The sequence below is a fragment of the Ascaphus truei genome, chromosome 4, assembly GCF_040206685.1.
Source record: "Ascaphus truei isolate aAscTru1 chromosome 4, aAscTru1.hap1, whole genome shotgun sequence".
NCBI classification, from domain to species: Eukaryota; Metazoa; Chordata; class Amphibia; order Anura; family Ascaphidae; genus Ascaphus; species Ascaphus truei.
The window spans coordinates 99,774,658-99,799,037 of NC_134486.1; positions in this window are offsets into that span (position 1 = coordinate 99,774,658).

Sequence of the window (24,380 nt, forward strand, 5' to 3'; positions counted from 1 at the left end):
ATATTGGTATTACTCAACTCCCTAAACTGAAGCTAATGTGGATTAATATGGTGACCTAGGAGATGGTCGCTGAATATTCCACTGATTATATCCCTCACCGCTGCCTTAGTTGAGCCAATAGTTAAAGTACTTGGGGGTAGGGATTTTGCAAGAGCCCTACTTAGGCAGTGCAATTCTCAGTTAGCTTTGGTAATAGATACATTCTGCCAGCGTCAACAGAGAAGGCACAATAAACGTGTATGTAACCTAGAGGCACGGCTCAATAGCTATATCAAGTTATAGCCTACGTTTTTCCCTGTTTCGGAATCAATAAGTGGCAAGATTGTAGCAGCAGTGTTTCAAACTGTCGTCTCCCCCAGGATACGAGCGTCGTGACATCAGCGCACACCACCTTACGTACGTTTTGCGTCACGTGCTTTCTCAGAGGTGGGACCGCCCAGTCAGCGGAGAAGACATTTATGTGTATACAGTTACTATGGAAGCGAGGTAACTAGGGTTAACTCCTTTCCTTGCTGGTTAGAATTCATTGTCAGAAGGCAGGAAGTAGAAGGCTTCCTGACTGTCCAATACAATGTGAGAATCGCTGAACTGGCACAGGATAGAAAAGTTTCGAACTGGAGAAATCAATTATATTGATCTATGTGCAGTAAAAATAGGAATAAAATAGAGAAAAACCTTTTAAACAACAATTTAGTAATTGATTAGATCAGGGGTTTGCAAACTGGGGGGCGGGAGATTTTTCTGGGGGGGCGCGGGTGGTTGCAGAGGCCCCGCACTCTTCCCCAAGGCATTTAAATTAAAATGCCGAAGGATCGCGTGAGGCCCCTGCAACACTCCACTTACCGGGATTCAGCTGGCTGTGTGACGCATCGCCATACCAACGCGACATCAAATGATGCAGATAGAAGGTGGGGGGGTTGAAGAGCCGGGGCAAGGAAGACAGGGAGCGCAGCAGCAAGAGTTTATGCTCCCCTGGATTAGATGACCGTGTTTAATAAACAAGTACAGGCATACCCCGCATTAACGTACGCAATGGGTCCAGAGCATGTATGTAAAGTGAAAATGTACTTAAAGTGAAGCACTACCTTTTTTCCCACTTATCGAAGCATGTACTGTACTGCAATCGTCATATACAAGCATAACTGATGTAAATAACGCATTTGTAACAGGCTCTATAATCTCCCCGCTTGCGCACAGCTTCGGTACAGGTAGGGAGCTGGTATTGCTGTTCAAGACGTGCTGACAGGCGCATGCGTGAGCTGACATTTGCGTATTGGGCGATATGTCCTTACTCGCGAGTGTACTTAAAGTGAGTGTCTTTAAACTGGGGTATGCTTGTACAGTACAATCAGATAGAGTTGCTAGACATTGCTAAACTCTGGGCATAATTGCATATACAGATTCTGTAGAAAGATTAGAACATTTGTCCTGTATTTGCTAGAGATTTGTTACTGCATATTCAATGCTTGATGATTAGCTCTTTATTATCATCCAGTGTGGTCTCTACATCCAAATCTTTTAATCAGCAGTAAATACACTGCTTTCCTTCAATCTGCAGGAACTGCAATTGGCATTAGATAGTGAGGCATTTAAAGTGAGGTTTTTAAGTGATAAATACAGTTAGACTACAGTTATATATATATATATATATATATATATATATATATATATATATATATGTTAATATACTCACTTTCTTCATGCAAGACCAATAGCCAATAACCTCAGCTGATATGACATGGATCTAATTGCATTCACTTCACAGGTATGTTCCTGATGTTGAAATCCTGTGTAAAAGACTGAATCTGGCCTTGTAGAATTGATATAAGTATGTTCCTGATGTTGAAACCCTGTGTAAAAGACTGAATCTGGCCTTGTAGAATTGATATAAGTATGTTCCTGATGTTGAAACCCTGTGTAAAAGACTGAATCTGGCCTTGTAGAATTGATATAAGTTAGTATGTTTGAATGTAAAAAGATTTTTTTTCCCCCCCTCTTAACTCTGTGCTGTTAATTGACCAAATGGAACAAGCTGGCTGATTGGGGAGGGGGGGGGGGGGGAGGTCATGTGACTGTTTTAGCTGTATATAACACACACCTTTCCTGCAATCTGCAGGAACTGCAATTGGCATTAGATAGTGAGGCATTTAAAGTGAGGTTTTTAAGTGATAAATACAATTAGACTACAGTTTGACTAGAGGTGACTGGGGACTGCTTCTTTCTGCAAACTCTTAACTCAAGACAACTAACGGTAAGCTATTCAGATCACACTATGATCCCATGCTTGCTAACCTGCCTATTTCAACCCCCCACCCCTTTACAACTTATTTACTGCAATCTCTCCCAAAACTGACTGCACAATACACTGAAACCCTGAACTGACTCTAGCATTGCAATACAGCTAAACATTTGACAAGGAACAGGCACACACCTGCTGTTAGTCTGCTCACACTCACTCTGCTCACAACAGCTCCTTGCAGCACTGCCTACCTCTGGCATCATGAACCTGCTATGTATTTTAACTTTTTTCTTTCTCCTGGCCTCATGGAGATGTTACTCCCTCTATCCACTACAAACTCCTCCATCCTGGCCCACACCCAACATCACCATACACCCTGGACTACTCAAAAGCCTTGCACTATCTACTGAATGTTGGTGGAGAACTCTAAAAACCAGCACACCAACCACTGCTCACTCTAATGAAAAACACCACAAATTTACAACTTGCAAACAACTACCCAAATTTCTACTCATACTATTACTCTCTTTAGCAGGTGATATTGAACCTAACCCAGGTCCTCCCATTTCAGCTCTGTCCCATGCCCTGAGAATTCCACCTTTAAATTCCAAAAAGGGCTATCTGTCGCCCATATAAACATCCGGAGCCTGCTGCCCAAACTGGATGAACTAAGGGCATGGTGCCTTATGCATAAACCCAAAGCCATCGTTCTTACAGAAACATGGCTATACCCTAAAACCCCTGATGCAAATATTGCCATTCAGGGATACTCCATTTTTAGGAGAGATAGGTCAAAGAGAGGAGGAGGGGTGTTATTTTATATTGCAGACACATTACAATTTACACTGTTAAATTGCCCACCAAGTCCACCCTCTTTTGAAACTCTAGTTGTCAAAATCTGCCTCCCCTTTTCTAAGCAGATCTTGCTTGCTGGCATCTACCGCCCCCCTAAAGCCCCTCTACAATCCTTGACTGATATCACCCAATTTCTTGGCTCCATTTCCTCTCTGAATGAGAAGAGTGAGCTGCTAGTTCTTGGGGATTTCAACTTCAATTGGCTTGACCCTAAAAAACACAAAATCCAGATACAACTCAAGTCACTTAACCTATCACAACTCATTTTCCAACCCACACGGATAAACCTGAAATCGCATAACCATTCCTTGCTAGACTGGATTCTCTCCTCAAACCCAGCAGAATCCAATCCTCTGGCATCCTTCCTGATATTTTCAGTGACCATGCAATAGTGTACTGTGTAAGGAAAATTAAACCGCCCCATTCAAGCCCTAAAGTTCTCCTCACTAGAACATTTAAAAACTTTAACACACAACAGTTTCTGGATGACCTTACCAACTGCCCATGGCACAGATTCGATTTAATTCCCGACCCCGATTCTGCGCTCGACTATTTCCAATCCGAGTTCTTAAAACTCTGCGATACCCATGCGCCACTACGCAAAATAAGGGTACGGGGGGCCCACCTTCCATGGGTTACACCTGACCTTATAGCACTCTACCAGTTATGGGATGCCTTGTGGAAAAGCTACAAAGTAACTGGCACTACCAAGGATCTCAATCACTACAGATACATGCGGAACATGTGCACAAGGCAAACAAGGCATGCAAAAGCACCATATTACTCTGACAATCTCCACCAAAATACATCAAACCCAGCTAACTTCTGGAAGGTTATCAACCATATATTCCAGCCTCCTAACCATCAACAACCAAGTAATATCACTAAGGGGGATATTACTCTGACAAACCCCACTGACATTGCAAATGCATTCAATGATTACTTTGTGGGGTGTGCCACTAACTTATTAGCGAAACGCAGCACAAACCACAAACATGAATCTCATCCTGGGAGTATCCCTACAGTCCCACCCCCTCCCAACACTGCCCACAATTTTCAATTTGGCCCAGTATCTGAAGAGGAGATTACACAATTTTCCTCAAACTAAAACTAAGCAGCCAATGTGGACCCGACTTACTACAATCTAGGTTCCTAAGACTTGGTACCCCAGCCATTGCCAAACCAATTGCGTCCATAGTCAACTCTATCCTGTCTGCAGGCCATATCCCTAAGACCTGGAAAACTGCCAGAGTTGTCTCAATCTTCAAAAGTGGGGACAAAAACACTGTCTCAAACTACAGGCCAATCTCACTTCTCCCAATTCTATCCAAAGTTATGGAAAAATGTGTCCACTCCCAATTAAGCGATTTCTACACCAAGACAAATTTCCCTAGCCAATTCCAGTCTGGGTTTCGTCCCAAACACTCCACCGTAACTACCCTGCTAAAAGTTTGCAATGAAATCCAGTGTGGAATGGAACGGGGACAACTCACTGGTGCAGTATTCCTAAATTTTGCAAAGGCTTTTGACACAGTTGATCATGTTATCCTGCTTAACAAACTCCAGAGCTCTGGAATAGGGAAACATGCTTTAAACTGGTTTCAGTCCTACCTATCAGGAAGATCCCAACATGTGTCCATCTCAGGCTCTAACTCCAACCCCCTGGATATCACCTGTGGTGTCCCGCAAGGCTCTGTTCTGGGGCCCCTACTCTTCTCAGTGTTCATTAATGATCTTCCCACAGCTTGTAAGGAAGCCTCAATACACATGTATGCAGATGACACAATCCTATATGCACACGGCCATAGCCTCTCTGACCTTCAACACATACTTCAGTCTGACTTTTTCAGACTCGAAAACTGGATTTCCCAAAACAAACTGTTTTTAAACACTGACAAGACTGTAACAATGGTATTTGGGACCAAGACTAAATTTGTAAAGCTTCCAGTGATTGAGCTCCTGATTAGAACCAATGCTAACACCACCCTAACACCTGTCACTAGTTTTAAATACCTGGGCTTATGGTTTGACTCCCACTTAACATTCGGGATGCACATTGATACCCTGACAACCAAGACCTATGCCAAACTAGGGGTACTTTACAGGAAAAAATCCTCCCTAAGTCTCCTGGTCAGAAAGCGTATTGCACAGCAGATGCTAATGCCGATTATTGACTATGGAGACATAGTATATGGCTCGGCTCCTCAAACCCACCTTAGCAAACTTGACACCCTCTACAATTCAATGTGTCGTTTTGTTCTCCAATGCAACTACAATACACATCACTGCGAAATGCTCAAAGAACTAGATTGGTCATCACTAGCGTCTAGGCGCAAAGTTCACCTTTCCTGTCTCACCCTCAAATACTTTCTGGGCAAGCTACCCAGCTACCTGAACAAGCTCCTCACCCCTACCACATGCAGCACCTATCACCTGAGATCAGACTCCAAAAGACTATTCATGGTCCCAAGGCTCAACAAAGTACCCAGACGTTCCTCCTTCTCCTTCCGTGCACCCCAAAACTTGAACAACCTACCAGAGACTCTCATATCCACCACCAGCTTAAGTTCTTTCAAATCTAAGGCTGTCTCACACTTTAATCTGGTCTGTAACTGTTTCATACGCTCATAATATATATTTTCTTTAACTGTGCACGCAATGTCTTGTATATAATGTATACCTTGTTCATTTATGTAACTGTACTTGTAACCATGTATTATTTGTTTTACTCTGTGCCAGGACATACTTGAAAACAAGAGGTAACTCTCAATGTATTACTTCCTGGTAAAATATTTTATAAATAAATAAATACATAGGGTGACTTCTATATTGTAAAAACTCCAATAGAATAGATTGGCAAATCTATATCAAATATATCAAAAGTTGTTGGTTAATTGTTGGAAACTATTAGTCAAATAGAAAAAGGAGAATGAAGGAAGAGAAGAATGTTTGGTTTAATTCACACAAATAGTGAAAACACAAACCCCTCAAGTAGGCTGCGTTTATAGTGCCGGCGACGCGACCGATGCCGTCATCGGCGAAAGTTGAACTTTAGTTTTAAGCGACGTTGCTGGCGACAAGGCCAGTGACGTCACCAAGGAGGAGGGCAGCACTCTGTGATTGGTTTAGAGACAGTCACATGTGGCGACAGATTCAATGGATTTGTTTTGGAGCGACGTCACGTTGCCATCGCCAGGCACTATAAGCGCAGCCTTGGACCTTGCAGAGATAGTGTCCCAAGATTGTAAATCCATCTGGATTCTCTTTGGAGGATCTCTCTGTTCCAATCTCCTCCTCTTGAACCTTGGGGCACATGTTCTATGCTTTAGACGGCTCAAGTAGGGGCTGAAAAAGCTGACAGCAATCAGATGATAAATTTCTCTACCCGAACACTAACGGATGATCATGTTAGGGCACTTAATAAAGGCCTGTCCTTTTCCCCATCTGAAAACTTTAAACTTTTTGACTGGGTCAAGGATACCCATTTGTTCGGAAGGAAACTCCTGCTTCATAATTTTTTTTAAAGGAGGGAACAGGCACAACTGAGGTATCAAGGCTTAGACCACTTAGATCAAAGCTTAAACCAAAGTCAAGGTTTACTCCTCCATTAGAGACAAGTCCTAATGTAGAGATCTTTATGAAACTATTAACTAGAGATCTAGAAAAGCTAAAACCTTCTAAATTTGCTAATAACCTAAATTGGAAAGAACACCTAGCCTTGAAAGACTTACAGTACGATGATAATATCACGATAAAGCCCTCTGACAAAGGGGCAATATTGTGATTCTTGACACACTCGACTATATAAAGGAGAATAAGAGATGGCTATCTGATGTGTTGTTACACATTACCTACAAATCCAGCTATCCAGTTTAGGAAAGAATTAAAAATAATTCTGAGGGCGCATGCGCGATACCGAGGTGAATGGAGTCCTGATCCCAGAGCTCCTCACCTGTCGGCACTCTTAACCATAATAAAAGCGGCAATTTTGAACATCACCCGGCTCACTATACAGCAAAAGCTTTATAAATCTGCAGAGATGGCTTCAGGCAGAACTGCTCGCACCAAAAGCCAGCCAGTTTCTACATATTTCAAGCGGAAAGCGGTGCCCCCAGCAGACAAGCAGGATAAGATGGTGTCTCCCCCCCACCCTGCTACTAATGACCCTGAGGCAGATCCCCTCACGGAAGGTGAAGGGGATGAAGAAGTGGTTCGCAGAAAGGACTTAAAAGAATTCTGCTCACAAATGAAAAAGTTTTTCAAATCTGAGCTATGGGCCCTCAGAAAGGACATAGATGCCCTGGGAGAAAGAACTGACACTCTAGAAACCAAAGCTGATAAATCAATGGCTGCCATCTCCCATACACAAGAACAAATAACCTCTCTGACTGACAAAGTCAAGTACCTCGAGGACAAAGCAGAGGATGCTGAAAATCGTGACCGGAGATGCAACATCAGACTGCGTGGTGTCTCCGAAAACATTACAGACCCAGAGGATTTCACCCTCAGATGGTTAGAACACCTCTTCCTGGACAAACCAGAGGCAGAGATAAGGTGAGACTGGTGCCATACAGCTCTCCGAGGGAAGCCACGGAGCGGAGACCCCCCCAGGGACATTGTCTCCAGGTTCCATCACTTCCGCACTAAGGAAGAAGTGTGCAGAATTGCCAGAGAGGTCAGGTCCTTGGAGTTTGAAGGGGTGAAGCTCCAGGTATACCAGGACCTGGCCCCGGCTACCCTCATGAAAAGAAGAGCCATGGCCCCCACCACACGAATACTACGGGACAATAATATTAAATACCGGTGGCTGTTCCCCTGTGCCCTTCTCTATCAAAAATGGAGTAGCTCACACCCTAAGGAACTGTGTATTTCTGTCATGTTGGATGTAGCATTGGGCTTCTCTGTCGTCTGTTGTATACATATGCCACGCTCAATAGCACTCCATTTTGACACATATACATATATATATTTTGTGGGGGCTCAGGGGTTCCCAAAAAAGAGCTTACTGGGGTTCTGTGTTTTGTTAACCCATTCTCAGCTGTTCCAGCTGGTGGAGGTTAGTGGCTCCTCCTTCCCAGGTTTTAAGCCCGCCCCTCCCCACTTCCCTAGTTTGCAAGTGTCTTATTCTGCTGGATATAGATCCACTGTGGTCTTTCTCCCTCCTAATAGAGGTAAATGAGAATTTTAGTACATACATATATATATATTGTGGGGGCTCAGGGGTTCCCAAAAAAGAGCTTACTGGGGTTCTGTGTTTTGTACACCCTAAGGAAACCTGAAGACGGAGAGAGCTTCCTAAAGAAACTGGGCATTACAGGAGCCGCCCGAAGCTTGCCGGGTTCCCCTTTATCAGACCAACCCTCTGCCTCTAACAGCTCCCCTGGCCCCTCGTGGAATAAAGTGGGAGCCAACAAAACAAAGAACATTACCGTCCCTGAGACATCAGGGTCAGAGTGAACCTGTTCCGCCTGTTTTTGTACTTTCCCTAAGTTTTCCCTGTTCCCGAGAGGAGCCGCAGAGTATCCTTATCAAAATCCCACTCCCCGACAGTATCTGAGCTTGCCTCTGTCCTCAAGAGCTTGATCGCTACCTGGAGCTGATCCGCACGCCACTTTTGAACAGCAGCCATCTTACCCTGGTCCTCCCTGGATCAGAGCGGGAGCTGCAATGAAGATGGCGCGAAACTGGGTATGACGTCATCATCACGCTACCACCTCTCGCGAGAACAGGAAACACACGGCAATCCAACGCCACCACCAAGTTGGCTGCCATCGACGTCATCAGAGGTCACCGATCCGGAAGCAGCGGGGAACCAAGTCAGAAGGAGGAAGCCAGATGAGCAGTCCGGAAGCACACCAGCCCTCTGAGACGCACCGCACCTGAGCATCAAACTACAGTGGCGTTCCCCTTAGTAATCACTCCTACTAACGCACCACATTATACACCACACACTACACACCAACAAATTAATAAACTAATATACTTACATAATACACAGCTTCATGTAGATAAATACGTAGGTATGTATCTGTATATACGTTTGTATACATATGTGCACGGACGGACATATGTATTTGGATATATCTCCTTCCACGCACATACCAGTGCTTAGCTTTATATATCTATAGGTGTGAATTCATTGGTGTAAGTTTATACTAGTGCATATGCCATGAATTATGCACATAAAATGTTTATATGACATACATTATACGATTTAACATGACACAAGGCTGAGTGCACGTATGTATTTTTGTATATATGCTGGGCATCTGTTATACAATGGCAGGCATATAAGCATAGGTAGGGTAATATAAGGTGACATTGTACAGCATAATAGGGAGTATGACGTGAAGAGTACGGAGTATATATAGATTTTATACCACTTGAGGTGTAGTATTGAGCACACATTATCTCTGGCGGTATCCACTATACCTATATATATATACCTGATAGGTAGATATATATTCCGTATGTACCTTCATTAGGTTGGCTTACAATTTTTGCTAACATCTACTATCCCCCTAATACGCACCACTGACACACATATGTACTACCTCCAAGGAACAATTAATTTAGCCTCCTTCCATCCTTGCAGATATTTCTCCACCTTAGGCTCGCCACCATATCTTCATCTAGCTCGTCCAGTGGATTGCTGAATTCCCTCATTGACTATGACTCTGTTCTGGCTACACTATAAGACTGAGACAGTCAGCTCCTACCTTTCGGAGAGAAATATAGGGGGGCACATTAACTACCCGTCTACCTCACGGATAGGATTGGTCTCTCATTATGAGTCAACTATATGCTTAAGGATTCCAGTATGCATAACCCCAGCCTCTAATCCAAAACCTACAAAGTAAAAGCACTACCTTCCATGGAGAGTATTGTAAATTCGGTTGTTCCCACATTCAGCAGATAACACTATTCAGTGTTTGCTGGTGTCCCCTCACGTTCGCTTACTCGTATATATGTATGTATTTATACACCTGTCTATATCGTTGCAAGCATATATAAAGTTGTGTGGTATCCATTACCCAAAATCTACGCATAATCCACGGTCGATAGATACCGTCTGGATTATTACAGTTATTTTGGCAATATTCCCAAATTATATATACCGTGGTTACATAGGGTTAATGTTTAATAACTCTAGCGGATAAGGATCGGTTCCTCTGAGAATTTTACATTCTATAGCAGAAAGTATCATATCTCTTTACTTAAGGTTCAAAGTTTAAGTTGTTTAACTTGTTTAATATGTTCAAACTATTTGCCGCAATTTTGTTTTTTACTAGAAGAGTGCCGGCGGGTCCAGGCCTCGTCGTGGCATATGCGTTCTCTAACCTGGTCCCCTAAAGCAGGAGACCAGCCCCAAGACCTAGGGAGGTCTGACTCCAATTTCGGAGGCTGGCTCATCCTGGGGATGATGCCTGAAGACCCTCCCTCTAGGCGTAGGAGCCGCCCTCGGGGGCCCCCGAGGCGAGCTCTTGTCTTCCCTTTTTTCCACTCCCTCTTTTCACTTTTCTTATTTTGTATATTAATTGATTTATTTTGTCTCTCCCCTCATGTAGCAGCCCCAGTACATCTAACCTTTCCCCACCTCCTCCCCCTCCCAAACACGCTTCCAAGATACCTGGTATCAAGAGTCGCACTACAGACTCATGCAGAAAAAGGTAAAGAGATAGAGAGATGTGCCTAAAGGAGGCACCAAAGATCCCTTCTAGGAGGCGCACAGCAAACCTTTATAATATAATTTGGTCAGGGGTGAATTGATATATACATAAAATAAAAAAGGTTTATTAAATAACTTCGTTAAAATCGTGTTGTGTAGTGTGATGTGTATGACACAGATAAAAATAGACTGGTTAAGTCTATAGTACTACTCTGTTATCCTAGTCACTACCAGTAGTGAACAATGCTAAAGTGATGGTTTCACACAGGTTGCACTCATATGAGAGCTTATCAGGATGTAAAGTGTTGCTGCTTACAGCTGATTCCTAAGTCCAAACTTAATAGTGTACATCCGTTGTTATCGGTGCTAAACTAGACTTTGTAGACCTGAATAGGCAGGGGATAACTGCTGGCAGCGGATAGCCCGTAAGTAAGGCTCTCAATGGGCTAAAAACTGTACTAGTGTCATTAACGTGGACCCTGTTGGGTTCTGAAGGCAAAACACACAGCCAAAGAGGGTAAGTGAAATTAGCTGTTCTAGTGTTTAACCTCTTCGCACATATATGGTTACTGCCAGATATTGTTTAAATGAATCAGATACCCAGCTGCATATAGTTAAGTGCTGGATCTTAGGCAGGGAATGTGTACAGTATATGTTCTTCCTAAGAGGCTCCACTAGAGACGGATCAGGTATTTATTATGCAGTATGGGGTATTCCCCTCTGTGTATCATCACCTATCTGTAGTGTGCAATTACACTCCAGTGCTGGCAGAGTTCACGATGTCACACTGTACAGGACAAGCTTGCTACAAATAATGTTACTTTGTCACAAAAGGGGCAGAGTTTGAACAGGTAAGGTATAGATCTCTGCTGAGAAAGTTTCTAGGTCTGAACCCAGTATAGTTTCGTTGGAGTAGATCAAATGTCCAGCTGCATATGGTTAAATGCTAGTTCTTAGGCAGAGGAGGTGTGTCTGTTTCCTCTGTACACAGTAAGTATTTCTTCTGAAAAACGGGTCAGGTTTTCACTGCAGGTATATACCCAGAGACAGGGTAAATTGTTCCTGCAGATAAATATATGCTGTGGGGTGGTTCCCTCTATATGTTAGCATATACTGGCAGAGTACAGTTAGACCGTAATGCAGGACAAAATCGCAGTGTCACACTGCACAGGGCAGGATTGCTGCAGATGTGGTAAGTCTCTCCAGAGCTCCTCTGTTCACCGGGTGATATAGGCACAGCAAAAAACAAGTTACAAACACCTCTTTAAGTGGGTGTATCAGTTATAGTAACCATGAACATTGTTTAGCATACATGTAGCAAGTGTTAATACCATGAGTTAGTTAATAGATCGTTACTTTGTCACAAGTGGGGCAGAGTTTGAACCGGTAAGGTATAGATCTCTGCTGAGAAAGTTTCTAGCCCTGAACCCGGTGTAATCTCGTTGGAGTGGATCAAGTGTCCAGCTGCATATGGTTAAATGCTAGTTCTTAGGCAGAGGAGGTGTGTCTGCTTCCTCAGTGCACAGTGAGTATCTCTGCTGAAAACGGGTCAGGTTTTCACTGCAGGTATATACCCAGAAACGGGGCAGATTGTTCCTGCGGATATATATACTGTGGGGTGGTTCCCTCTATGTATTAGCATATACTGGTAGTGTACATTAAAACTGTAATGCAGGACAAAATCGCAGTGTCACGCTGCACAGGGCAGGCTTGCTGCAAATAAAGTGGTAAGTCTCTCCAAGGTTCTTCTGTTCACCGAGTGATAAGAGCACAGCAATAAACAAGTTACAAACACCTCTTTAAATGGGTGTATCAGTGATAATAACCATGAGCATTGTTCAGCATACAGGTAGCCAGTATTAATACCATGAGTTAGTTAATAGATCGTGCTATATGGTGCACAAGTAGTACTATGTCGGCAAAGACCCGACATGCGGCATGTTTCGTCGCTTCTTGCGACTTCTTCCGGGGTCACCCCATACTGCATAATATGTATACCTGATCCGTCTCTAGTGGAGCCTCTTAGGAAGAACATATACTGTACACATTCCCTGCCTAAGATCCAGCACTTAACTATATGCAGCTGGGTATCTGATTCATTTAAACAATATCTGGCAGTAACCATATATGTGCGAAGAGGTTAAACACTAGAACAGCTAATTTCACTTACCCTCTTTGGCTGTGTGTTTTGCCTTCAGAACCCAACAGGGTCCACGTTAATGACACTAGTACAGTTTTTAGCCCATTGAGAGCCTTACTTACGGGCTATCCGCTGCCAGCAGTTATCCCCTGCCTATTCAGGTCTACAAAGTCTAGTTTAGCACCGATAACAACGGATGTACACTATTAAGTTTGGACTTAGGAATCAGCTGTAAGCAGCAACACTTTACATCCTGATAAGCTCTCATATGAGTGCAACCTGTGTGAAACCATCACTTTAGCATTGTTCACTACTGGTAGTGACTAGGATAACAGAGTAGTACTATAGACTTAACCAGTCTATTTTTATCTGTGTCATACACATCACACTACACAACACGATTTTAACGAAGTTATTTAATAAACCTTTTTTATTTTATGTATATATCAATTCACCCCTGACCAAATTATATTATAAAGGTTTGCTGTGCGCCTCCTAGAAGGGATCTTTGGTGCCTCCTTTAGGCACATCTCTCTATCTCGATACCCACACTCCCTTGGCAGCACGCTAACAACATCTAGGGGTTTCTGAGCGAGGTTCCTCTCTACAGTACCCAGAAAAAGGTAAAGAAAAGATCCCATCCGGCAGCAGCAGTGGTGAGTACTCACCATACAGTATGACACATCGCACCTCCTCCTCAATACAAGATGGCATTAACCCTAATCTCACACAACGTTAAGGGCTTTAATAGCCCAATAAAAAGAAGACTAGCCTTTTCCGACTATAGGAGAAAACAAGCTGAAGTGTTGCTCCTCCAGGAGACACAATTTAGTAAAGCCAATACACCCAAATTCCTTGACAAGGGCTTCTCCCAGTTTTATACAGCCTCAGCGTCTGCCACAAAAGGCGGAGTAGCCATACTCTTCAGCAACAAAATCCCATTTGTAGCCCAAACAATTAAAAAGGACGCGGAAGGCCGATTCCTCATACTCGTTGGCACTATACATGAACAACACGTCACGTTAGCATCACTATACGCCCCGTGTATACAGGACGCCACATTCTTCAATACGTTCTTCCGAATCCTAAGTTCAATATCTCATGGCAGCATCATCCTTGCAGGAGATTTCAATATCGTAATGCAAGCTTGCCTGGATAGATCAGGAGGTAAAGACTCAGACAACAAAAAAGCACATCTCTCCCTCCTCAAAAACATAAAGGATAACCAATTAGTAGATATATGGCGTGAGACACACCCGACAAGTAAGGACTATACATTCTACTCCCACCCACATCATATAGCAGAATCGACTACATCTTCGTTTCGGGTCAGTTGGTTCCTATGGTCTCTCACTCCGAGATCCATGATATTTCATGGTCCGAGCATGCGCCAATAGAGCTACGGTGCAACAAAATTCAGGCCCTTAGACCAGGGGCGAACTGGAAACTGAATGAGTCAATCTTAAAGATACCTGTACTCTGTGATGCTATAGGCCAAGATATTGATCAATTCTTTAAACTAAACACAGGCTCTGTAGAATCTCATATTACCTTATGGAAGCTCACAAAGCAACATTGAGGGGCCTATTAATCAGCATTACCGCTAAAAGAAAACGGGAGAGAGATGCTAAAATTATTATTCTACAGGACAAACTCCACTCTCTACTATTATCTCACAAGACTCACCCAGACAAACAAACATTTCAAACATTAAAAGATTCCAAAATTGAACTAAACATGTTATTAACGTCCAAGGCCGATAACTCTCTAAGTTGGTCAAAGAGGAAGTTTTATGAAAAAGCTAACAGGCCGGATACGATGCTAGCACGAGCGCTAAAAGAGAGACAATCCAAGTTTAATATCCAAGCTTTACGCTTAAAATCTGGCATCCACACATCCAACCCCCAAAAGATAGTAGAAGAATTTGGCTCTTTTTATGGTTCCCTATACGATGGGAAGAAAGTGGCACATAACAGCAAAACGAGCAAGGCTTTAAGAGATTTCTTGGCCAGCTCAAAGCTAGAGAGATTGACAGAGAGCGATCGAGAAAGGCTAGGCGCTGACTTCACTTTAGAAGAAGTGTCACAATCTATCAAAGAACTCAAATCATCAAAGGCACCGGGTCCGGATGGTTTCTCGGAGCTCTACTATAAGAAATTCTCAGAATTACTTGCCCCAAGGCTGCTCCACATGTTCAACGCGATTTTAGCGGGAGCCCCAATTCCTGGAGATATGCTGCGAGCGTCAATATCACAAATACATAAGCCTGGGAAAGATCCGCTGTATGTAAAAGTTATAGACCTATATCCTTAATTAACACTGATATCAAATTATTTGCTAAACTTCTGGCCAACAGATTGAGTCTTATCCTACCCAGAATAATACATCCAGATTAAGTCAGTTTTATCAAGGGACGGCAGGCAGCGGACAATACCTGACGATTTATTGATCTGCTTGAATTGGCAAACAAAAATAACAATCAAAGTATGTTATTAAGTCTGGATGCAGAAAAAGCTTTCGATAGGATAGACTGGCCATATCTTAAAGAAACACTCGCAGCATTTGGATTCGGGGATCGGGTGAGCAGAGCAATTATGTCTATATACTCAGGCCCAATAGCCAAGGTTGTACATCAGGGTTTCCCCTCACTCCCATTCCAGATCCAGAGCGGCACGAGACAGGGGTGCCCATTATCCTCTCTCCTGTTCGCCCTATGTATCGAACCTTTGGCGGCGCACATCCGCGACAATCCAGATATCTCAGGGTTAAACGCATATTCGCAAACACACAAAGCGGCCCTGTATGCTGATGATATCTTATTAATAATCTCAAAACCCCTCACCTCCCTCCCAAACCTATTTGACCTGCTAGACAGATTCTCCAAAGTCTCTGGATTTAAAATAAACAAATCCAAATCGGAAGCTCTAAACATCAATCTCCCTAGCCACACAGAGAAATTGTTAAAGTTGAACTTTCAATTTAACTGGCAAAAGAAAGCCATAAAATATTTAGGTATTCACATCACAAAAAGTGCTAAAAATATCTATTCCGCAAACTATCCCAACCTAATTCGGTCATTGAAAAAGGACCTCTCCAGATGGGCCTCCAAGAAAATTTCTTGGATAGGTAGGATACATAGCATCAAAATGAATTTACTCCCCCGTATCCTATACCTCTTCCAAACTTTACCAGTGCCACTCAAACTGAAAGATATACTCTCGCTTCAGTCTGAAATTTCTAAGTTTATATGGAAGGGGAAAAAAACGAGAGTTAATAAAACAAATATGAAAAGATCTGTTATAGCGGGAGGCTTAGCGGTACCCTGCCTGTTATCGTATTATAAAGCGCCGCAATTAAGTCATATTATACAATGGCACTCCAACTCTAAATTGAAAAGATGGGTGGAGCTGGAAGGTGCTGCTTGTTCCCCATTGGATCTTAGCAGTCTAATTTGGCTACCTAAAAGTTCTAGAAAACATATCAATCTACCGCTCACCTCAATGACCAACTCGCTATCGGTCTGGGAAGCTTCGAAAATTAAGAATTCTCTCACATCAGACAATTCCCTGATGACCCCCCCTATGGAATAATCTGAGGTTCACGCCCGGCCTAATAGGCAGTAATAGTTCAATCTGGAGATCAAAAGGATACAATAGGATCAAAGACCTGGAGGATTATAATCTTAAAATTAAAACATTCGAGCATATCAGATCAGAACAAAATATACCACATGCAGAATTCTTTAAATACCTCCAGATAAGAGCATTCTATAATAAATTGGCCCCATACCCCCCTTTGACAAAATTTGAAAAGCTCTGTCGGGTAGAAACCGACACTAAGGGACTTATATCAACGATATACGGAGAGGTAGTCGATTCCTTAACCTCACACCAAACTTTATCAGCATTCAGAAACCAATGGGAAAGAGACTTAGGAGAGACCCTGGAAGAAGACGAATGGAACATCATATTCTTAGCTACGGCAAAAAGCTCTATATGCACCACACTAAAGGAGAACGCATATAAAGTACTCATGAGATGGTACCTCACCCCATTCAAATTATCTAAGTTCGCGCCAGGTTCCTCCCCGCTGTGCCCCAAGCAGTGCGGGGGAACGCCGACTTGTTACATATGCTGTGGTCTTGCCCATGAATAGCCCAAGTATGGGAAAAGATCAGGAATTGGATTCAGAGGATTTTTGACCTTACTATTCCCCCAGATCCTTGGCTGTTCCTCCTGAACAGACCTCTAAAAGATCTATCAAAAGCACAAAATAAATGAATTGCTCATTTTGCAATTGCAACGAGGTGCAAGATCGCAGCATTATGAAAACGCCCCGACATACCAAACATCCCAAAGATTCTGAATCGAATGTGGTTTATTTGCCAGATGGAAAAGTTAACAAGTCTGGTTAACGACACTGGTGACAATTATCTAAACGTCTGGTTACCATGGTTGGCTCAGACAGACATACCCGGGGTTGAGCGTAACACAATTTGGCAATGATAGTGATAGATGCGTTCTCCCCTAGGAGTGACCGTAGGGACCCCAATTTATTCCATCCCTCATACTTGTCGGGAGCCCGTGTACACACATACTGCTGCCAACAGTTGGGATAACTCACTTGACTCGGTGATACCAACATGTAGTAATAGATTCCACCCTCTCCCTTCCCCTCCCCCAACTCCTAATCCTCCTTCCTCTACCCCATTCCCTCCCCCCCCCCCCCACAGCCACTTCACTCCAGCTACTCGTGACAGTTACATACAGGCCCGACACAGTTTATTCGAGCATTTGACCGTTTTGTGCCCCTTATGAACGGGGCTTATTCCGGCTGGCGCCAAAACGGAGCCGCGAGCGAGCCGCATCTTGCCGCATCTTCCCATTCCCGCGCGTTTAATTAAAATGCCCCCCTCCCCATCCCCTCCCCTTCCCCGAACCCCTGGCTGCTCCCCCTGGCTTGCGCAAAGCTGCGCGCAGCGTCCCCCTTACCCCTGCTGCCTCTGCAGCCTTCGGGGATGCCGGGGAACCCTGGGCCGTGTGACCGGGGCCAGAGTGACGCGCTGCACGCGCCAGGGAAATCCCCAAATGAGCCGCCGGCTTGCCGTCGGCTCCCCCACACCGCGGTTACGGCCGTGTTCAAATAAACAGTGTCGCCACTGTAGTAGATGAGGTTGAAAAAAGATATACGTCCATCAAGTTCAACCTATGCTAAATTTAGACAACAGATACTTTTATCCTATATCTATACTTATTTATTGATCCAGAGGAAAGCAAACAAAAAAAAAGTGTGATATCATCCAATTAAATCTCATAAGAGGAAAAATACATTCCTTCCTGACTCCAAGAATTGGCAATCGGATTATTTCCTGGATCAACATCCTCCCCATGTTTACTTATTTGGTATATGCCTGTATACCTTTCCTTTCTAAAAAGATGTCCAACCTTTTTTTGAACAAATCTATTGTATCTGCCATCACAGTCTCCATGGGTAATGAATTCCACATTTTAACTGTCCATACTGTAAAGAACCCTTTCCTTTGTTGCTGGTGAAATCTCCTTTCCTCCAACCATAAGGGATGCCTCTGAGTCCTTTGTGCTTCCCTTGGGATGAATAGTTCTTTTGAATGCTCCATGTACTGCCCCTGAATATATTTGTATATAGTTATTATATTTCCTCTTAGACGCCTCTTTTCTAATGTAAATAAATCTAATTTAGCTAGCCTCTCCTCACAAATTAATTGTCCATTCCTTTATTAATTTGGTGGCTCTTCTCTGCACTCTCTCTAGTTCCAAAATGTATTTTCTACAGAGTGGTGCTCAAAATTGTACTCCATATTCAAGGTGTGGTCTTATTAATGCTTTGTAGTGTGGCATAATTATGTTTACTTCCCTTCCATCCATTGTCCGTTCAATGCAAGATAAGATCTTGTTTGCCTTTGCAGCTACTGCATGACTTTGGACACTATTGCTAAGCCTGTTGTCTGCAAGTACTCCTAAATCATTCTCCATCAAGGATTCCCCCAATGTATCCCAATTTAATTTGTAAGTCATCTGTTTATTCTTGCATCCCAAAGGCATAACCTTACATTTATCTGTATTAAACCTCATCTGCCATTTACCTGCCCATGTTTCTAGTCTCTCCAAGTCCTTCGGAAGAGAAATTACATCCTTCTCTGATTCTACTACCTTACACAAATTTAGTATCATCCGCAAATGGTATGCAGATGATATAAGGAGCGCCCGATCCGTAGGAGCAAGGAGAGGACCCAGGTAACAAAAGTGTAAATTTATTGAGTCATCAAGACATTAAAATCCAACGCGTTTCGAATGTGTTAGCGTTCTTTATCTATACCTCCTAAGTATCATCAGCAAAGATGCAGACCTTGCTCTCGATGCAAACCTCAAGGTCATTAATAAACCAGTTAAAAAGCAGGGGTCCAGTAACAACCCCTGAGGTACTTCACTCACAAACTTAGCCCACCCTGGCTAACAAGAAAACTCATTGGCAATTTTAAATGCCAAGGTTGCAGAGCCTGTAGGTTTTCACGTGCTAGTAAAACATTCTCCAATTGGGATAACAGTAAAAAATATACAATTAAGCAGTTTAGAAACTGCAAAACCATTGGACTAATATATCAAGCAATGTGTTCATGCCTGAACAAATACATGAAACACCACTAGACAGTTGTGCCACAGATTTCTGGAATACGAAGGAGTGATTCAGAACAATCTGGACACACCCCTGGCGAACCATATTCACCAAGTCCATCAAGGTGACACCTCAGGCCTATTATTTATGGGTGTAGTACATGTGCCCCAAGGTCCAAGAGGAGGTGATTGGAACAGAGTGATCCTCCAAAAAGAATCCAGATGGATTTACAATCTTGGGACACTATCTCCGCAAGGTCTAAATGAGGGTTTTGTGTTTTCACCATTTGTGTGAATTAAACCAAACATTCTACTCTTCCCTCATTCTCCCTTTTCTATTTGACTAATAGTTTCCAACAATGTACCAACAGCTTTTCATATAATTGATATAGATCTGCCAATCTATTCTATTGGAGTCTTTACAATATAGACGTCAACCTATGTATACTGTATACTGCTGATTAAAAGATTTGGATGTAGAAACCACACTGGATGATAATAAAGAGCTCATCATCAAGCCCTGAATATGCAGTAACAAATCTTTAGCAAATACAGTGCAAATGTTCTAATCTTTCTACAGAATCTGTATATGCATTTATGCCCAGAGTTTAGCAATGTCTAGCAACTGTACTTGTTTATTAAACATGGTCATCTAATCAATTACTAAATCGTCGTTTAAAAGGGTTTGTCTCTATTTTATTCCTATTTTTACTACTCATGGATCAATATAATTGATTCCTGCAGTTCTGAACTTTTCTATACTATGCCAGTTCGGCAATTCTCGCATTGTATTGGACAGTCAGGAAGCCTTCTACTTCTAATAAGTATAAGAATATAATATACATTATATTTTAGCTAAGAAGAGCATTATGGGTCATATTTACGAATCAGTACTAAATCATAAAACACCTTTTGAACCTTGACGTTCTATGGTTTAGTATATCTTCATAAATATGGCCCTACTGCACCGACACACTTTATTCGAGCAAATACCCAGTATGTACCTGGCAGATACCTGGAATGTGCCGCTCCTCACCTCTGACAAGCCCCGTTGCGTTTGCCTTCCCAGCCTGGGTTCATGCCTGACTGACGGGCGGCTGATCTGTTAAATGATAATGATTAGGATTTAATAGGCTGCAATGCTTCGCGTGTCTACCAGATGGCATAAATTCATGAATTGTAATGCAGTATATATATATATACTGTGCAGTATTGCAGCCAGCGGGAATAAAATGCTTCAATCCCTGCCTGGAAAATACCTCAATGCACTCGGGCAGAAAACAGTCACAAACCTCAATACACCCGGGTATACCCGAATTCGTGGGACTAGCCGAGCTCGAATAAAGTGTGTCGCCAGTGTATATGTAACTGCATTAAGGATGAGACTGAAGAATAAGTTTAACCAAAGTTTTAAACTATGGAACTTATTAAAATGATGCCATTCTCTCCAGAAGTCTTTGTAAAGACTAAAGGAACAGATATAACACACAATGAAAATTATGCTGAAATGGATACATAAAGGGATTTGTAATGTGCAGTGTAATTTATTTATTTCAATCAAATACTTAACTGTGAAATTAGTCAGTAAATACAATTTTTGGGAAATAGGTTAATGTAGAGTAGCTTTGTGTGGGGCTTCCTAATAATGGTATTGCTATGCATTGGTTAAATGCATGTTGAATTTTGATATACTGTACGTATTCAATTTCACATTAATTGCTGAAATGTGTTTTTCACTATTTACAGTATGTTTCAAGGAACTTTTTAGCTTTAATATCTTTAATTATTTTCATTTGTAACACGAAGTGTCCCGGAAAAATAGATGATATGCAGTGAAAAGAAAAGTTTTCATATTGGCATTTATTAATGTTAAATAATTAGGGAAAAAAGGACTTAAAAAGAGGAAAGCTGACTCGAGAAGAGTTCCAGAGAAGGAAGAGGTGGGCAGGTTGTGTTTTTGCTTTAAGGCCACAGTAATAGACTGCATAAAAGATTCAGGGCCATGTTTATTTTGTCTATAAGGTGCCTTATGGCTTAAGAACACAGTAAATATGGCTCTCAGTATTAATCATAGATCAAAGCACTCGTCAACCAAGAAAGTTATAAAAAACAGGATTTTTTTCTTCATACCTACATGTCACATAATAAATTCAAGCTCAGGTCTTTGAATTGTAAAAATGACATAAAACAAAAAATTGCTTTCAAATGTTAATTACAAAAGCATTATTTTTCATAATAACTTATAGAACTTTACAATTTCATCAGTGGCCGTACAGATGTAGCAGCCATTATTGCTTATGCTGGCACATTGCAGCAGGACACACAACACGCAAGCGGGAGCAGATGCCATTGAGTAACAGACACTTGCAAAAAAAGAGGCGGCACTAGAATGCTGTTGCACCTACTGGCGAGTGCCAGCAGGTGCAATACTGTCTGTTACATCTGTACCGTGCTTTAGTTTTCCATATAAGTTAGTGAGATGCAGATGTACAGTAGTAAGACACATCCCCCGTAATCGAGATGCTAAATCTAAATCCCCTGCAATTATTTACGTTTTGCGGGTTGGATGTGGTTGCAGTGACTGAGCCGCGACTGGACCAAAAATGGAGCTTTAGCGTTGGTCGTAGTACACTGCGGTAATGATAGGCTGCGCTAGTGTGTCTTTAATCTAAATGCAATGTAATCCATCGCTTCTTACCGTTACAATACAATCTTCTTCAATTGACAACTTCTTGATGTCTCTTTTACAGATTTCTCATGTAAAATAAATGTCACATGGTATTGGAAGATTAGCTGGGCATATCGATTAGGCTGTCCTCTGCTGTTTACCAGATATCTTTCCAAAGCTTCCATTGGTATAACGTAAAGCTGGATGCCACCTACTGCATTCCTATGGGTCATCTTGTGTCTTTGCCTCTGTGGTGTCAAAGGTGTGCTTTGAAAAGCAGGCAGAACTAACTACTCTGGGATGCCACTTACCTGCAGGTCTATCCCTGTATCATGGGGGCTCATAGCCACAATTTCCTCATCACTCTCTGGTATGTTGGGTGGCGTATTTATGGCATGGAAACATAGGGGTGGAGAAGGTTCCTCCAGATGTCTTGCTCTCTCCTGCTGCTATGGGCCTAGAATGGAATAGAGACCCACGATGTCGCTTGACATTCCCGCCATCTCACTCGCCATTTGGTTCATCCTCCCAAAAAATCAGGTCCATTTTCCTTCCATTGTGTCCCATCTGTCTCATCTCTGCTGCGGATGCGGTGTGACAGGTGTACATACGTTTTGTACAGAGGAATCATAATTGTACATTACAAATTCATTGAACATTGCCAAGCTAGAAGCAAAAAAGTAGAGCACAGCCAAACAGGAGCGAGGAGAGGATCCAATAATGCAACATTTCTTTAATGGAGTATACAAAGCATGGAGGATACCTCCTACACGTTTCGAACAAAAACCTTGACAAAGAACTTTTCATTCGAAATGCATAGAGGTACCCTCCATGCTTTGTATACTCCATTAAAGAAATTTTGCATTATTGGATCCTCTCCTCGCTCCTGTTTGACTGTGGTCTACTTTTTTGCTTCTATCTGTATTCTGTCAGCAGCAGCACGTCTACCTAGACCAAGGAGGTGATTGTGAGTACCATATTTCTATGTTATACGGACATTCCCAATGAAATTGAGAGCGGGTGGTTACTCCACTAAACCCCAGTTTTCAGGGATTATTGGTCATGTTAATTGCTTTATGGATATACTCATTCTTCATGTCAAATATTGATGCAGCTATACCTATGGTTCTGGACTTAAATGATCATTACCAGCCTTGTACTTGAGCACTCTTACCACGCCTCTTACCAACATTGCCAAGCTGCATCTGACTAAGTCGCCAGTTGCAGCTAGGCTGGAGCTCTGTGCTTTGGTGGGGGATAATCCAAGTTGGAATAGCTCCCCTAATAGCTTTGCATGGGTATCAACAATGCCATTAATTCTGCACCTGGAAACTGTAAAGTCCTAAGCCTGAAGCTTTACCAGCAGCATCAAAGGTGGAAGCCTCCTCAGGCATGTTAATACCTGTAGCATTAGGCTAACATGGCTAACAAGCTTTCCTCTGTCTAGTGTATTTATTAGAATTTTAACGTGTGTTTGGGCATTACGTTTAGGTAACGTACAGATACATGTTTGGTATGCAGTAGTGCATTATTTGGGATGCTAGTTACATTTTTCCTAATGCGCATGTGCGTTGTATCGTTAATCATGTCACTGCGCTATTACTGTACCCGCTACTGTATTTATCGCAACGATACTGCTTTTGGAGATGAACATTGTTTTTGCATATCATTAGCTTAGTGGATACTCATTAAACTCAGGGAAATTAGCGTCCATGCGCTAGTTAGGTAATGCCATGTTATTTGCCCTGATTTAACAGAACAGCATCTGGCCCTAGGAGATTGAACCCGCAATTTATGCTCTGGCCAATAACAGCAAAATATTGTAGGTATTGTCAGCCTTTCTGCTGCCTTAAAAGGAGAATACAAATCTTTTATGACTAAAGCAAATCTTCTACCTAGCAATAAATACTACTGTTTTTGTAAAGCTATCTTTTCATGGAGAAAATTGCGTCTGTACTGGTGATGATTTTTTTGTGTAGCATCTAGATGACTGCCCACTTACAGTATGGGACTGCCCACATTTCCCGCCATCGCTAGAATTCTTTATGGATCAAATTTTTCGGATTCATGGGATCCCTTCTTCTATCGTTTCCGACAGAGGGTTCCAGTTTGTGTCCAAGTTTTGGAGAACTTTCACTAAGAGATTGGGCATCTCTTCC